This window comes from Elaeis guineensis, chromosome 5 (genome assembly GCF_000442705.2).
Source record: "Elaeis guineensis isolate ETL-2024a chromosome 5, EG11, whole genome shotgun sequence".
Classification (NCBI taxonomy): domain Eukaryota; kingdom Viridiplantae; phylum Streptophyta; class Magnoliopsida; order Arecales; family Arecaceae; genus Elaeis; species Elaeis guineensis.
In genome coordinates, this window is record NC_025997.2 from 112,251,133 (window position 1) to 112,267,788 (window position 16,656).

The 16,656-nt window shown below is 33.6% G+C and overlaps 1 pseudogene; it reads left to right on the forward strand.

Annotated features, from left to right (window-relative positions):
• The window catches only part of LOC105032909 (phenylacetaldehyde reductase-like), a 24,048-nt pseudogene extending 9,419 nt beyond the window's left edge, over positions 1 to 14,629 (forward strand).
• Positions 14,630 to 16,656: the final 2,027 nt, after the last annotated feature.

A 16,656-nucleotide genomic window follows, 5' to 3' on the forward strand; every position in this document is an offset into this window, starting at 1 on the left:
AAGACAAAAGAATAATTATGTTTAGCATTTGTATGTGGTAGCTTCAATAAAGTTTATGGTTATTGTCACGCCCCCGACCCGAGATTGTGAATCGAGGGTTATGGCAACCGCCACATACTCATAGAAAACTCTTCCCATAAGCATGCAAGGCATCTTATCGTACTATCCTAAAACAACAGCAGAATAATTAGTCAACAATTTAAATCTAAAATATAACGACCTAAATTTTTTCTTTAATATCTCAATAAATTCAACAACGATTCAAAGGCTTTGCATCAAATTCAATAAGCCTTTCAACCTAAAATAAAAATATGAAGATTTTTGCTTCTGATCACTCTTCCATTCATATCTTGTATCATCTTAATTCTTCAACATCTGAAAAAACAGTAAAATAGGAGGTAATGAGCTAGACAGCCCAGTAAGCAATGATCACTTCTCAACAGATTTCATCAGGCATATAAGTAAATAATCATTTATAGAAAATAAGCGTATAGAGTTCATCAATTCGAAATCAATTTCAATTATGCAACATAATTTATGCCAAATTCATTTCTTTTTCGAAAATTCAAGTTTCTTTCCAAATTTCAATTTCTTTTGTTCTTCAATTTCTTTTCGTCAACCATGAGCTATGACCACATTTTCCCTGTGGCAGGGTCATAATACCGCGTATCTGCTTGCGGTGAGCTGCGAATCATCTGGCAGCAAAGTCCTTCGGAACCGCTGGTCTCTCTGGCGGTTTGTCGCTGGTTTCGCTGGCGACATAAACCCTCAGGACAATCAATTGCCAACGTATATGCCCCCATTGGCGAAGTCCTTTACATAGTCAGGTTGTCAATTCATAATGTTTCTTATATCATAATTCTTCATAAATCATATTTCATATTCTAATTTCGATAATAAAACATATAATCATGTAGTATCGAAATCAATCAATGTAATGCATCATGAAATCAATATGTTCAATCATGCTTCATCATAACATTTCAAATAAGATATTTTCATAATAAAATACTATTCATCCAATTCATGCATCGTTTCACAAATCATGTCAGAAGAATACATTATAATTTGTCGATAAATCTAGAAAAAGTGAAACATTACTTACCTCGAACGCATTCCAATAAATCCACATAATTCTATAAATTTTCTTCCAAAAATTTTATTCGTAGATCATATCGCGATATCCCATGATCAAACATCCACAATCCTATACAGAATCAATTTCAATAATTAGAAAGAATACGAATACCATATTTCAACGGTTTAGATTGGGTCCGATCATCTAATTTCATCTAATCAAAATCTAATTAGGACCTAAACGATCCAAAGTTTGACTATTAGATCAAATCGGATTCGAAGTGATAGGACCGAGATTTCTTCATCGATTTCATAAAATCAAGTAGAGAGAGAAAATCAGAGGAGAGAGAATTCATGAGGTACAATTCGAATTGATCAGGTGACACAATCAAACATTATGATTGGTCCAATATCTCAATTGGTGAAATCAACATGATCAAATCAAGTCATGGCTAGATCGAAATCATGGATAATCAAATTTAAAGATTCATGGTCTGATTAAGGTGGGTGCCAGTACGCTGTCTGACAATCATGGATTAGGATTCTTCATTAGAATCAGATCAGGACTATTGAAAGAATTTTCTCATTGATAAATTGATCAAGAGAGAGAAATGACTTTAGAGAGAGAAAATTCTAGAGAGAGAAAATTTTAGAGAGAGAAAACTCATCTTGAACTCCTCAGACGATATGATTCAACAAATTTGATCGATCAGATCAAATCATGCTAAGATTATCATGTGGACAATTCAATAAGATCATGAGAAATAAAATCTAAAAATACTTGATCTGATCAAAGTGGATGTCGGTGTACCGTCCGACGATCACAGATCAAAAATCCATCATGAGAATCATTTAAATTCATCATCATTCTTCTCAAAATTCTAAAAATCTTAGGAGAGAGAAATAATCTAGAGAGAGGATTCTAGAGAGAGAAAGTAGAGAGAGAAAGTCCAATTCTAGAGAGAGAAAATACTAATTCAAGCTGAAGAGAGAGAGGGAAGAGAGAGAAACTCTCTTTCTCATATTTTATTATTTATATCATTATTTATTAATTTATTTTTATTTTTTTCCTTCTTCTTTTCTTTTCTTTTTTATTTCTTTTCTTTTTCGTCATGGAAGAGAGAGGAGAGAAAATCCTATTTATTATATTATTATATTATTATTATTTTATTTTTTCTTCTTTCTCTTTTTTTTTTCCTTTTCCTTTTTCTTTTCTTTTTCTTCTTTTTCTTTTCTTTTTCTTTTCTTTGCCTTCTTCTTCTTTTCTTTTTCTTTTCCTTCTTCTTCTTCTTCTTTTTCTTTTCTTCTTCCCGTGGGCTTGTTTTGGGCTGAAACAGGGGACCTTGAGGTCCCCTCGTTGGGTGGCCGGCCGGTGGCGCAGCCGGCGTGGGGCGGCCGTCGGCAGGAGGGGGTGACTCGCCGATAAGAAGAGGGCCAAACCGGTGGTCGGCGGTGACCACCGGCGACGGCAAAATGGCAAAAAAAGAAAATTCTTCCGCAACAAAATCCGGCGACTCCGGTCGCCGGCGAGCGTGCACATCGGCACGGAAAGGAAGGGAGAGAAGAGAGGAAGAGGAGGAGGCTTACCTCCATCGCCGGCGAAGCTTTTCCGGCGAGAAATTGGACGGCACAGCGATGGGTCTCCGTGAGGAATTTCCGGCGATTGCCGCCGTTTTGCCCCGGGATTCCTCGATGAGAAGAGAGAGGAGGGTTCTCCTCCTTAAATAGAGCCGGAGGAAACTTGTTTCCGACTCCGATTAGGAGCCGGTGAACGGAGGAAGAAGACTCCCTTCGGGAGTTCTTCTCCTCTATTTTCCTTCCTTTTTTTTCGTTTTGGGCTTTTTGCTGGGATTCTTACATGGGCCTCGGGCTATCACATTCTTCCCCTCTAAAAGAAATTTCGTCCTCAAAATTTTTCTTGCCTGAGTCTTCATAGTTTCTTACTTGAATCTCATCCACAAATATTTTAATATTCTAATTCTTGATGTAAAATTCATTCTTAAATTATTTCATAAGAAAAAGTCGGTACATCAAATATCGATCTGAACGGAACCGTCCATTTTCTTATTTATCAAGATCAACATCTCAAAGATTTTCAATATTTCAAGATTTCAAAATTATGATCTTATTTTCTGTAAAATAATGTTCAATATCTCATGACTCAAATCAAATCTATCTCTTGTGAATAGAAGAAGGTCAATGTCTCTATTCTTGCATAAGAACTTCATTCATCATCATTCATTTTTCTATTTATTTATTTCAAAATATGAACCACTCTTAATTTCAACCCATCATAAGATAGGAAAAACATAATTCTTATGAATCATTTGATGACATTCTAATCAATCAAAATTCAAAAATATTTTCTCTTATTCGTACTTTCAAAGGTTGAAGATTTATCATTTCAATCTCATTCCCAAACTTTTGATATTTTATTTCTCGATGCAACTTTATCATTAAGTCATTTCATAAAGATCAATATCACCATTGTTGATTGAATCAATATCACTATTTCTAGTCATCAAAATTTTCTTACTCAAACCCTCAAACTCTTAAATATTCTAATTCTTGAAGCAAATTTTATCATTAAGTCATTCCATAATGAAAATCAATAACTCAAAAATTGATCTAAAGCAAAACTATATTTTTCTTATAATCAAAATCAATGTCTCTATTCTAGGTAAGTGTATCAATTTTCTTTATCTAAACATTAACAACTCTTAATTAATCGATTCATTATCAAATTAAATTATAAATAACTCCAATCCATCTTTTGTAGAACAATCGTCAATATCAACAGATAACCTCAATCTTTTCTATTCAGTCAGAGAAATAATAATGATCACAAGAGTCCAAACTTCAAATTTTATTATACTTTGGAGATAAATATTTGAGTATACTAATCTAAGATCAAAATCATCATTCGATAAACGATCTCAAATCCTTTCTAATAAATAGAAAATTATAAAATTTAATTTTAGGATATTCTAAATCAAAAATCAAAAATCAAAGGTCCACTCATCCTAGAATTAGGATGCTAATTATTTTTGTAGCATAGTAGGTGGAAGCACTACTTTTAAAAGTCACATTAGGATATCTAAAATGATTCAAAATTTTAAAATATTATTCTTTCTAATATCAATAAATTTTCTTGTATCAAACCATATCATCTATCATAATTCTTTGACTCAAAGAATCAACATTCCTGACTTACTCAAAGTAATCCAGATTACCATGCTTCCGCTGCGCACTCTGATCTAACAATCAAAATTTCTTAGCTTCACCAAAAAAATTTTGATCAAATTATTTCTTTATCTTATCAATAGAAAAGATCTAAAATTTTAAATTTCAATTAAAGTCAAAGATTAACTTTCAATTCTCATTCATACTTTTACTGGTGTACAATAATCTTGATTAACCCTTGAGTTCAATATCATATTCAAACCATCATATAAATTTACTAAAATCAATATGAATTAAATCTTAATTCTCATATCAATTCAATTCGATAAATTTTCAAATCAAAATTCTTATAAGTCAAATCAACGAAAAAAATCTTTCGATGCTCTGCCAAATTTGGACATAATCAGAATAAGAATTTTAAATCATTATTTTTTTTTTCTAAAATTTCTATCATCAGGATCTTCAATATCTATCAAATATCTTTTCATAACAATCATACAAGTTTCAAAAATCAAATCTCCATTTAATAGTAGATTCAATTAGGGACCTCGTTAACAAAAGCAAAGGAACTCCATATCAATTCCTAAATCCCAAATTTTTAAATTATAAATTCACATGGATCCCTTAATCTGAAATAAATATAAATCAGATCTTTTATCTTAATCTAAAGATATCAATTTTTCATTAACAACCTCAACAATAATATCAAAAAATCTCTTGATCAACTTAGATACGAAATCTTTAAATTGGAATTTCATACACATCATGTAGTCTCCAAGAGACATAATAAGATCTATTTTCTAGATCTAAAGATGATGATTAAAGATTCCAGTATGATGAATATTCTACAATCTCATAATCGATTTCATCAATAAGAAATAGGTTTCTTTGCAATATCCTCAAATATGCATTCATCCTATTATGTCACTTTATATATAATCCACATACCAAATTCAATTTCGATAAATATTCCAATCAAGCATCATAAAAGATTTTTTCTTAGTCCATTCTGGAACAATATTTTATTATCAAATCTTTACCTTTCCAATAATAGTCAACTTCTCAACTAGAAGTAATATCATAGTATTATTCTCACATCGAATTTGAACTTACGGTTCACTTGAATAACTAATGATCAAATTAATAACCACAATGCACAATAAAATTTTATGTCAATCCTTTTGTGATTACTTTCGATCAAGATCTAACTAATCATATCATGATCTATAGATTATCCATCATATTTCAAACTCCATATGTCATAATCTCTTGCGATCCTTTTATACATAATCTCAATGTTTAATCAAAATTTTTAAATATTTCTCCCACTACAATCATCAAATATCTACACTATAATGTCCCTGGTATCTATCCACTTACACCCATTCTATATCTGATTCTATGTTTCATAATTCATTCACTTATGCTCTGATACCACTTTAATTGTCACGCCCCCGACCCGAGATTGTGAATCGAGGGTTATGGCTACCATCGCATACTCATAGAAAACTCTTCCCATAAGCATGCAAGGCATCTTATCGTACTATCCTAAAATAACAGCAGAATAATTAGTCAACAATTTAAATCTAAAATATAACGACCTAAATTTTTTCTTTAATATCTCAATAAATTCAACAACGATTCAAAGGCTTTGCATCAAATTCAATAAGCCTTTCAACCTAAAATAAAAATATGAAGATTTTTGCTTCTGATCACTCTTCCATTCATATCTTGTATCATCTTAATTCTTCAACATCTAAAAAAACAGTAAAATAGGAGGTAATGAGCTAGACAGTCCAGTAAGCAATGATCACTTCTCAACAAATTTTATCAGGCATATAAGTAAATAATCATTTATAGAAAATAAGTATATAGAGTTCATCAATTCGAAATCAATTTCAATTATGCAACATAATTTTTGCCAAATTCATTTTTTTTTTCAAAAATTCAAGTTTCTTTCCAAATTTCAATTACTTTTGTTCTTCAATTTCTTTTCGTCAACCATGAGCTATGACCATATTTTTCCTGTGGCAGGGTCATAATACCGCGTATCTGCTTGCGGTGAGCTGCGAATCATCTGGCAGCAAAGTCCTTCGGAACCGCTGGTCTCTCTGGCGGTTTGTCGCTGGTCTCGCTGGCGACATAAACCCTCAGGACAATCAATTGCCAACGTATATGCCCCCATTGACGGGGTCCTTTACATAGTCAGATTGTCAATTCATAATGTTTCTTATATCATAATTCTTCATAAATCATATTTCATATTCTAATTTCGATAATAAAACATATAATCATGTAGTATCGAAATCAATCAATGTAATGCATCATGAAATCAATATGTTCAATCATGCTTCATCATAACATTTCAAATAAGATATTTTCATAACAAAATACCATTCATCCAATTCATGCATCGTTTCACAAATCATGTCAGAAGAATACATTATAATTTGTCGATAAATCTAGAAAAATTAAAACATTACTTACCTCGAACGCATTTCAATAAATCCACATAATTCTATAAATTTTCTTCCAAAAATTCTATTCGTAGATCATATCGCGATATCCCATGATCAAACATCCACAATCCTATACAGAATCAATTTTAATAATTAGAAAGAATACGAATATCATATTTCAACGGTTTAGATTGGGTCCGATCATCTAATTTCATCTAATCAAAATCTAATTAGGACCTAAACGATCCAAAGTTTGACTATCAGATCAAATCGGATTCGAAGTGATAGGACCGAGGTTTCTTCATCGATTTCATAAAATCAAGTAGAGAAAGAAAATCAGAGGAGAGAGAATTCATGAGGTACAATTCGAATTGATCAGGTGACACAATCAAACATTACGATTGATCCAATATCTCAATTGGTGAAATCAACATGATCAAATCAAGTCATGGCTAGATCAAAATCATGGATAATCAAATTTAAAGATTCATGGTCTGATTAAGGTGGGTGCCAGTACGCTGTCTGACAATCATGGTTCAGGATTCTTCATTAGAATCAGATCAGGACTATTGAAAGAATTTTCTCATTGATAAATCGATCAAGAGAGAGAAATCGATCGAGAGAGAGAAATGACTTTAGAAAGAGAAAATTCTAGAGAGAGAAAATTTTAGAGAGAGAAAACTCATCTTGAACTCCTCAGACGATATGATTCAATAAATTCGATCGATCAGATCAAATCATGCTAAGATTATCATGTGGACAATTCAATAAGATCATGAGAAATAAAATCTAAAAATACTTGATCTGATCAAAGTGGATGTCAGTGTATCGTCCGACGATCACAGATCAAAAATCCATCACGAGGATCATTTAAATTCATCATCATTCTTCTCAAAATTCTAAAAATCTTAGGAGGGAGAAATAATCTAGAGAGAGGATTTTAGAGAGAGAAAGTTGAGAGAGAAAGTCCAATTCTAGAGAGAGAAAATACTAATTCAAGCTGAAGAGAGAGAGGAAAGAGAGAGAAACTCTCTTTCTCATATTTTATTATTTATATAATTATTTATTAATTTATTTTTATTTTTTTCCTTCTTCTTTTCTTTTCTTTTTTTTTTTCTTTTCTTTTTCATCATGGAAGAGAGAGGAGAGAAAATCCTATTTATTATATTATTATATTATTATTATTTTATTTTTTCTTCTTTCTCTTTTTTTTTCCTTTTTCTTTTTCTTCTTTTTCTTTTCTTTTTCTTTTCTTTTCCTTCTTCTCCTTTTCTTTTTCTTTTCCTTCTTCTTCTTCTTTTTCTTTTCTTCTTCCCGTGGGCTTGTTTTGGGCTGAAACAGGGGACCTTGAGGTCCCCTCATTGGGTGGCCGGCCGGTGGCGCAGCCGGCGTGGGGCGGCCGTTGGCAGGAGGGGGTGACTCGCCGATAAGAAGAGGGCCAAACCGGTGGTCGGCGGTGACCACCGGCGACGGCAAAATGGCAAAAAAAGAAAATTCTTCCGCAATAAAATCCGACGACTCCGGTCGCCGGCGAGCGTGCACATCGGCACGGGAAGGAAGGGGGAGAAGAGAGGAAGAGGAGGAGGCTTACCTCCGTCGCCGGCGAAGCTTTTCCGATGAGAAATTGGACGGCACAGCGACGGATCTCCGTGAGAAATTTCCGGCGATTGCCGCCGTTTTGCCCCGGGATTCCTCGATGAGAGGAGAGAGGAGGGTTCTCCTCCTTAAATAGAGCCGGAGGAAACTTGTTTCCGACTCCGATTAGGAGCCGGTGAATGGAGGAAGAAGACTCCCTTCGGGAGTTCTTCTCCTCTGTTTTCCTTCCTTTTTTTTTTTCGTTTTGGGCTTTTTGCTGGGATTCTTACATGGGCCTCGGGCTATCATAGTTATGCTCCTCTTTAAATGTTATAATAACGTAGTAGGTTTTAGGTGCTGTTTCGAGAATATTTTTCCTAACCTCTCGGTCTCTATTAGTTGTGGTATGTACTCTCGAAGACATTGGCAGAGGAGGCTGCTTGGAAGTTTTCAAAGGACAATTCTATTGACATGGTAACAATAAACCCATCAATGGTCATAGGTCCTCTTCTGCAACCTACTCTAAATACAAGTACTGCTGCAATCCTGAACTTGATAAATGGTATGTAAAATTCATGTTACATATCATATTAGATGAATGTTAGTAAACAGTAACCAGATTCAATTTATCTACCTATAGTGGAGTGTGCTTTTTGTGAACAAAAAGAAACCTCATCTTGAAAGCATGAGGAAAAATTTTGGCAGTACTTATTACTATTTAGAATAACTATGGCAAGTCTAGAGGTGCTTGCATGCTTGAAGTCATGGGATTTGAGGCCTTACGCTTTATGTACTCTGTGATCAACGGAGTTGTGGTACCATTTTCTAAAGGAGAAAAAAAAATTGTAACTCTGTTACCAGGGAACTATCAGGATTTTTGTCCAAAATATCTCCCAAAATTTTGTTTTGGCAAAGAAATTTTAATTGATCAAAGAAAAGTCAGTATCAATGCCATGTGTAAACTAGCTTATGAGAGGGCTCTTAACCATGTGCCATTGATCACATATGAGTTTAGATTGAAAGTGGAACATCGACCTGAGATCCTAATAAAAATAAGCATTCAACACATTTGAATTTTTTATGCCACTTAAATTCCTTTAAGGAGTTAAAATAAGCTTCTGTTAGGGCATTACGCTCTCATGACATAATGGTCTAGAGTTTCCTTCAATGATAATAACTAAGAAAACATCCAATAAAGCAAGCTGCTCACAACAACAGCAACAGCAATTGTGTGTGTGTGTGAGAGAGAGAGAGAGCGTCTCACGGTTTTAGCTCAACACTCTACAACAGTAATATGTGCTCCTTCCAGAAAGAGGAAAAAAGTGCTAAGAAAAAGAAAACACATTAAAATATCAATAAGTCAAATGGAGGAGCATGCAGCAAATGTTTAACTAACTACTATTTAGATACAATATCATAATGTCAAACATGTATGAAACCAATACGGCAAGTTGTTTATGTTATTTGATAAAAAGTAGGTTAATGATTTAATGAAAATCGTTGAAGTGAAAATAAGTTGGCTCTTTTATTAAAGCTTTGCCCATTGGAGTTTATTAGTGGGGCTAGATACACTGTATCCACCGACATTATGTTTTTGTAGCTTTGATTTTTAACCTTTCCAGTTGCAGGTTCGAACCCAACATATAAAATTTGTTTTATATCTGATCTTTGATATAGCTTTTTATAATTTTGGCTAGGAAACTATTAAAAGCTATTCATATTATTAGCTGGAACACTAATTATTAAAATAAACTCAACTCTACTCAACCAAACCTTAATCCCAAAGTAGTTGGCTTTGGCTACATGAATCCTTTTCATCTGTTCCACTTGATTTAGAGCCATACTTTCTTAGAGATGTTGAGATAAACTACTTATTAAACTAAAGCTGTAAAGAAATAGAAAAAATGGTGATGGACATCATATCTAATTAAGATAAAAAAAAGTTTACCAAAAGAAAGGTATAATATATAAGATCAATAGAACATATCTCAAAACATAAAAGTCATAAAATTAATTAAAAAAATGAAGAAAGTGAATGCCTACATGAAGATCTAGTGGTTATCCAAAATGGGCCAAAATAAGTTGATAATTGTTTTGATGTCTAGTTTCATTGCTGGAGGTTGAATTATGAAACATCTCCAGAGACATGTTTCATTCATATAGAATTTTGAACCATGCTTCTCATCGAACTCTTTGATATGCTTCACTTTAATGTTATAAGCATGCTCTATTGAATCTAGATTATTTTTTTCTATAACTTTTTGTTGATGAAGGAAGAGACTTAAAATCTAACAATTGCCTCTTGAATCTTCTGTAGGATCTTCCACATATCCAAATGCAACTTTTGGGTGGGTTAATGTCAAAGATGTTGCCATGGCACATATTCTGGCATTTGAGGTTCCCTCAGCAAGTGGAAGATATTGTTTAGTTGAAAGAGTTGCTCACCATGCAGAGCTTGTGAAGATTTTGCATGACCAATATCCTACCCTTAAACTGCCAGAGAAGTTAGTAACTGTCGTCAATGCCATTGGATTTATGTAATTGCTAAGGCATCTGTTTTAGAAACACATTCAAGGAAAATAACTCTCTTGTTAATTGCTAATTTGTTATTCTTTTTTTCTCATTACAGCTATGCAGTCTCTCTGGATTTTGTCCTACATTCTTTCTCAATGTTTCTATCTTGGTTTTTTATTTTTTTTGTCTGTTCAGTAGGTCTATCTTGTAAAAGAAAGTCTTGTAACAACCAAGTCTTAGAACATGTATTGCTGTTCTTGGATTATGACTGCATATCATAGCTAATGTTTTTGGACGATTTCCCATCTTCATTCAGAATCTAGCAATTCATTCCTTTCTCATCCTTAGCCAAGCTGCAAACCCCATCTGTATTGAGGTTGCAAATTGTCTCTGCATATAACAATACACAATCAAAGATGGGATTAGCATGTGAAGTGTCGCAGCAATAGCAACCTATCTAGTGAATAATGGAGTAGTCTTTACATACTTGCTGACATCGTTTGTTTAACAAAAACATTTCTAATATGTTTCTCAATTACCATGCCATTTGATGCACTAAGTAATATTTTATTAAGTTTTCCTGTAGTTTCGGGCTATAGATCAAGCCAAAGGAGGGACTCTTTCTACCCATCTTGTATATTGTCTTTTCTTTCCATGTCAGAATAGAAACTTATTATTTGATTATATGATACAAGATTATACAAGAACAAATTCTTTATTTATAGGAAGAAACAACTATTTTTCTTTTCGATAAGAATTTGTAGTACATGACATAAGAGAAACCTATCTTTATATTTTTTAATTGAGAAAAAGATTCTATCAATATATTGAAGTGATACTTCTCATAGACATAACTTCTGATTGTAATCTGCCATGGGTTAGCACTAACTACTTGATATAAAAATTTTGTTTTCTGTTTTACTGCTTAATTTTTGTCGATGGGTCACATAATTAGATGGAAATTGGACATGTCCACCATATGGTGTTGATTCCAAATTTGCTTTTTGTCATGATTGTGTGAGTCAACAGCTGTAGAGATACATTCAATTATTTTCCAAGTATTCAATTAAAGATTTTGTCTGTTCAGTAGGTCTATCTTGTAAAAGAAAGTTTTGTAACAGCCAAGTCTTAGAACATGTATTGCTGCTTGTGGATTATGACTGCATATCATAGCTAATGCTTTTGGACCATTTCCCATCTTCATCCAGAATCCAGCAATTCATTCCTTTCTCACCCTTAGCCAAGCTGCAAACCTATCCATACTGAGGTTGCAAATTGTCTCTGCATATAATAATACACAATCAAAGATGGGATTAGCATGTGAAGTGTCGCAGCAAGCAACCTATCTGGTGAATAATGGATTAGTCTTTACATATTTGCCGACATTGTTTGTTTAACAAAAACATTTTTAATATGTTCCTCAAGTATCATGCCATTTGATGTACTAAGTAAATACTTTATTAAGTTTTAAGCTCATAGACATAACTTTTGATTGTAATCTGCAATGGGTTGGCACTAACTACTGGATATGTAAATTTTGTTTTCTGTTTTACTGCTTAATTTTTGTAGCTAGGTCACATAATTTCATGGAAATCTGACACATCCACCATGTGGTAGTGATTCAACTACCAAAGTTGCTTTTTGTCATGATTGGGTGAGTCAACAGTGATAGAGATACATTCAATTATTTACCAAGTATTCAAGTAAAGATTCAGCGCAAACTGAAGAGATGCCAAATCACATTACAACTTTGTATAATGGTTTGAATTCCTGCTGAGAATTACTAGTTTATCCAGGTTTTCTACTTGGTTTATCATACCTATGAGGAGTCAAGGAAGTGTAGACATAATTGAACTTTATTCGAGCATATTTTGACTGAAACCACACAGATTTCATCAGAAAAATCTAACCCTAGTTTTGGGGCAGCGACATTATTTCATGCTATGACTTAAAAGCTTTTGTTCCTGTCTACAATAATAAATGGTTATGTATGAGCATATTTATTTTTTATCTATATCACCTTGTCAAAATATTCATGCATGATTCCAAGAAGAAAACTTTAATTCATGCTCATCTATGTTTTAGATCTCTCATTCTTTCTCCTAATTTTTTTTTTAATATGTACCCTTTTTTTTGTTTCTTTCTTTTTATCTTTGCTTTAACTCAAAGGTATTAATTTCTAGCTTTGGTAAATTTAAGCTGAAACTAGTCCAAAATGTGAGGTAAAGCTGAAACAATTTGACGTACTATCTACTAATACATGATACTTAAATGCAGCCAAGCACAACTGCAGACACCATGCTTAATTGTCGTTTTCCACTTTATGTGGTGTCTGTTTATTAGCAACAGGGTTTTCAGGACATCCTGCTGCCATCTATTGGTGATTTCTCTCTCTTGGTGTATATTTTCTCTCTCTACCACCTTCATGGACCTTATGTGTCTTGAGTACCATAGATACCACTTCGCGCATGACTCTCCATTGGACACGGCTTTGTACTAATCTCTTCTAGTAAGCTTGTTGGACCTCATGAGCTTTGTCTAAGATTCTCTTAGGTTCAAACTTGTCCTCCTTAATTTCCTCATTTAATCTTTAGCCATCTACATCTCCCAAGTCATAAGAAGCTTTGGCACAGAAAATGAAAATGTAACAAGTAGCTCCAGCCATAACAATGGAAACTAGATCTGATGCTTTCTCTTCTTTTACATTAGGCCATGCCAATGCCCTAAGTATCTTGGACCTTCTCGAATTGTGTGTTTTGTAGCTGTTTATAATGTCAATTTAAAGTTTTTCTACAACCATGGATAACCATTGATTGGCAATCTTTCTCACATGGATCAAATCCAAATTCTAATTGAACATCCTATTCTTTAGCTCAAGTTTTCTACCACAAGGCTTTGCTTAATTTGTAGCCTTAATGTTATCTCCCCACCCCATTGATAGAAAAACCTGTATATCTTATTGATGAAGATTAGAGCTATGCATCTATAATTAAATGTATGCCATGTATCAGCTAGAAGTTATTGATTAACTAATGAATGTGCTTTGAAACATTTTTCAGTTTTGGCACTGATATAAAGCACAAGCATCATGCTTGATTACTTTTCCCTAATCATCTATTATTTGTATCTTTAAAGTATCAAATAAATGCTAAAATACTTTTCCAGAGCACAGATGTATATTTTTGTAGCAACCTCTACTTTGCCTCCTCTATCAACTTGTTTCTCTACCTTTCCTACTCCGAAGAGGTTTAAGGCTGCTTTTTATTCAGTCATTCCAATCACTAGGTCTTGAAGAGATAAGTTTTAATGTGTTATCCTTCGATCAAAATGTACATCTCTACTTAGATAAAGCTCTCTGTTTCAAAACTTATTCTCTAAATGTCAAGCTTTGTATACTGGCAGGTGTGCGGATGACAAGCCTTTTGTGCCAATATTCCAGGTCTCAAAGGAGAAGGCAAAAAGCTTAGTGATTGACTATATTCCTCTAGAGACAAGCATCATGGAGACCGTCGAAAGCTTAAGGGAGAAGGGGTTTGTTAGTTTTTAAAAATTGGCAGCTGCAAATTAAAGCTCACCCAATTTGTGGGGATAATGCTCAATGGCATTACAAAGACAGCAAGATACATCAGCTCCACCGAACCAAGAGAACTTTTAACGTTGTTTTATGCAATTTTGCAGCCTTTGCTTTATTTGTTATGAAGACATCTTCTAGGAGATATTTTTGTATGTCCCCCATGTTTCATTGTGTTTCTATGTCTGATAGTGATGTTTCTCTGATCATTTATAGGCTAAAATATAGTATCCAACGAATTTCCCTTGACTTTCCTGCACTTCCTCTGACTGAATGAACATGCCATTCCTTCTCTGCGAAGGTTTCTATAACAGTGCTGTCTCATTAAAGCATCATGGTTATCACCAGTTTTTTCGGATGTTTATGGTTTCATTCTTGGGTTTCATTATATTCTGTCCTATCCACATGGGTCTTTTGTTTTTATTTATGTTTATATTTATGCTTTGCAAGTTAACCATTAATTTTTATTTTGTTTTGTCCTTCATAAAAAAAAGATATATTGTACCAAACAACATAAATATATGTTATATAAACATGAAGTATTTGTGCTGGAAGTCTTTTGTTTTTCTAACAGAATCTTATAAATTTTAGTTGTTGAGCAACCATCTATAATTAATCGAGATGCTACCGCTAATCTTATTCCAATTGTACACCCTCTGAATAACCGGGGTTTGAGATTCATGAAGTATATGTGCAGGAAGTCTTTTGTTTTTCTAACAGAATCTTATAAATTTTAGTTGTTGAGCAACCATCAATAATTAATTGAGATGCTACAGCTAATCTTATTCCAATTATACACTCTCTAAATAACCTAGCTTTTTTCAAGATATATTATCTTTTTCTATTTTAGATTACCAATCTTTTATGGCAACTGAAGATTAGCGCAAGGCATAAAAGTTGAGTGTCAGGTAGAGTCCACCTCCAGAAGGGCATGTTAGTATTTGTCCACCACTCAACATTTTTGTTATTTAATATTTTTTTAAAAATAATAATAGCATGAGGGAAAAACAATGGACTGAGTTGGTAGGTGGTGTCAGATAATTTGAGACTATGGTACCAATAGCAGGGTTGCATGCTGCATTCAGAGGCCTGACATATGTTATAAAACAGTTAAATGCTTTTCACGTTACTCTTGAGGGGATTCTATGACAGTGGTTTGGTGGTTATCAAGTTTATCAAATATAGATAACAACTCCCATCCATTGATTCATGACTACTAGAGAATGAGAGCATTTTTATAATTGTTTGAGATGATACATGTTTATAGAGAAGCAAATAGTGTAGACTAGATGACAACATATGTGGCTAGTCATATTGGTCTATATTGTGGACTGCTATGATAAATATTTCTTCTGATTTTGTGTATATTTTATTTTTTGATTCTTATGGCTATATTTACTCTAAAATGATATAAATTTCAATTTATCAAAAAAATAGAAGAATAATGTTTAAAATTTAATAGTGCTATATTGCTTGTCATTTTAATTCAAATAAGTTGAATAAATTGTCAAAGGGAACATTTTATTAAAGTGTGTTGGAAAAAACTGGGTGAGAATGTTTATTTTATTGATATATTATAGAATAGTGTAGCTAGATATATATAATGATGTTCAGATTTGCAAGCATAAAGGAGCCTATTGATAAAGATTGAAATAGTAGAAAAGAAAGTAGAATCAATGATTTACTAGTTTTGAGAAAAAATATTCTCTAACAATTGTACATTACATTAAATAAGTTCTTATGACTCCAATCCAAAATCACAAGTCAGAGTTATAGCAACGACCGCATATTCATAGAAAATTTTTTCCACAAGTATGCAAGACAAGAAAGGCTAAACCAGTACCAGATGACATATCGGTCGTCAGGCGGTATGGTATGATATCGATTCAATACCGTATTGAGTATCGATATGGTGTGGCATGCTAGTCAAACCTGTGATAACCTGGCCCAATTGAGGCCCAAAACCAGTTAAAAGCCCACCCGAAAAAAAAAAAAAAAGGGAAAAAAAACAGAGCAGGAAGACTCCCGATCGGAGTCTTCCTCTTCTCCGATCAAGAATCGGAGTCCTAGGGCCATTGAAAGACCCTAGGACGAACCCTATAAGAAACCCCCCTCTCTCCTCTATGGGTAGACCCTTCAGTCGCCGTCGATTGCCAGAGATTTCCTCTGATTTTTCCGTTTGAAGCCACGACTCCTCAACCCGTGTTCGCCGCGATTGCACGCCGGTGGGGGTCACCGGAGGTTGTGGTAAGGTCTTCCTTCTCTCCCTTCTTTCCC